The following is a 1,995-nucleotide window of genomic DNA, read 5'->3' as shown; positions in this document are numbered from 1 at the left end:
AAGTTCCCTGGCCTCCCAGCTTCCTCTGAGGAAGGAGTGAGAGCTAAGTTTACTCATTCTCAAGGGTGGCGAGGCCAACACTGTGGTCAGGCCGGAGACCAGGTCACGAATGGGAGTACAGCAGACAGGAAAGAGATGCTTCCAGCCCTGCGTCCTCGTCAACCCCAGGGGGCAAAAGTCGTGATTACGAACTTGGTTTAGACATGGGCTATTTGAGGATGATGAAACAGCCTGTGAAGTTGAGGGTCAGGGCGAGGCAAAGTAAACTGTGGCCAGTGCTCAAGGCCAGAGGAGCCCAGGGTGAGGGGGCAGAGCGCCCCGCAAGCCGGGCCCTGACGGAGTTTGAGGGCAGCCCTTACTCCCCGCTTCCAGCGAGTGTGTGCCTCGTGCTAGTTAACTTTCCCTGCTCTTAAGCTCATTTCCTTCTGCTAGTTCCAGTCGCTTCCAGGGGCCTTCACTGGCCAGCTTGGTAACGGCTGAACCCTACATCTCAGCGCCTGGCCTTCTCCTCTGTTCTGGAAACCGGCCAGCTCCTCCCTACACTCATCTTTGCATTAGTTCTAATCTCTGCCAAGAACATTCTCTTCCCGGCTCCCTGCAGGGACCGCCCCCTTCTCGCTATTCATGTCTCACTCAGCTCAGATGCCACCTCCTCCCACCACCTCCTCCCAGTGACCCTACTCGATGCTGCCACCCCTGTCCCTGTCACCTCCTACATCTCTTCCTAGTACAGTTTCTTTACCTGTCACCTTCCGGAGTCGCCATGTATTTCTCCGTTGGCTTGTTTCTTCTCTGTCCCTAGAATGTAAGCTCTTTGAAACCCGTCGTCTTGTTCACAGATGCATCTGGGAATAGAGAACGGTGCCCAGCACATAGCAGATGCTCAATAAACATTCGACGGCTGAGTGAGTCAACGAGGTACAGAACTTGTTACAAGTAGGAAAGCCACACGGTCACTGAAGACTGGCCTCACGTTTTAGCTCCTTGACGTCCTACCAAGTGGGCTGACGTACCCCATCACGGGGACACAGTGACAGGACTGAAAGAACGTGTTCACCAGGCAAGCAACGTAACGATGGACCCACCCCCACTCCACACCGTCCATCGCACAGGATGAACTGGTATTTTAAAAAATAAACTCAGCAATCACTATGTGAATAGAACGCTTATGTGGTTTGTTGGTGGCGGTGGTTAAAAGCGTTAAACCTCAGTGTTTAAAAATATACAATGCGAAATTTGTAAGATGATTTGTGAAGTTCTTTGTTAAAACACTAGGCGCCTCAAAACACGAGCCCCTTCCCCCTCGCCCTGGGAGAGACCTTCATGAAAAGGTAAGCTTGTGGGCCTGGGCCATGCGTATGTTATCTCTGTGTCACCCCCAGAGTCTGTCTCAGGACAGGGTGCACATGCACGTGCAGAGAAATGGCACAGAGCTTGCTGGCCGTGCCTGGCACCTTCAGCTACGAGCCGAACTTCTCTCAAAGCCCTAGAGGCCCAGGTCCCAATCGAGGAGACATCCATGACAACTGCCACTCTTTACTCATCATGTCCAAGCCATCAGCATATTCTGTTAAAGCTATATTCAAACACAGCTTGACTCCACAGCTCCTGGCCTATGTCATCGTCACCTCCTGCCTGGACAGCTGCAACCGCCTGCTCACTGACTACCCCTCTTTTGATCTGAAGCCCTTACATTCTATTCTCCACACAGCAGCCAAAGTGATCTTTGGAAAACGTAAGCCAGATAATGTCATTGCGCAACTCGAAACCTCCAATGGCTTGCATCGGGCTTACAGTGAGACCCCAACTCCTTCCCAGCCCCTTTATGATCTCGCCGTACTGGATGGCTTCTCTTGGTACTGCTAAGCTCAGCAGCTTCTAGAAACAGGCTCCTTAAACATCCTAAATTCATTCCAGCCACAGGGCCTTTGCAATCATTGCCTATTCTGCCTAGATTCGTGCCCCTTCTGCTCCCACCCCTGATCTTTGCATTGC

This window comes from Pteropus vampyrus, unplaced genomic scaffold (genome assembly GCF_000151845.1).
Source record: "Pteropus vampyrus isolate Shadow unplaced genomic scaffold, Pvam_2.0 Scaffold485, whole genome shotgun sequence".
Classification (NCBI taxonomy): Eukaryota; Metazoa; Chordata; class Mammalia; order Chiroptera; family Pteropodidae; genus Pteropus; species Pteropus vampyrus.
This window is presented reverse-complemented; position numbering follows the sequence as displayed.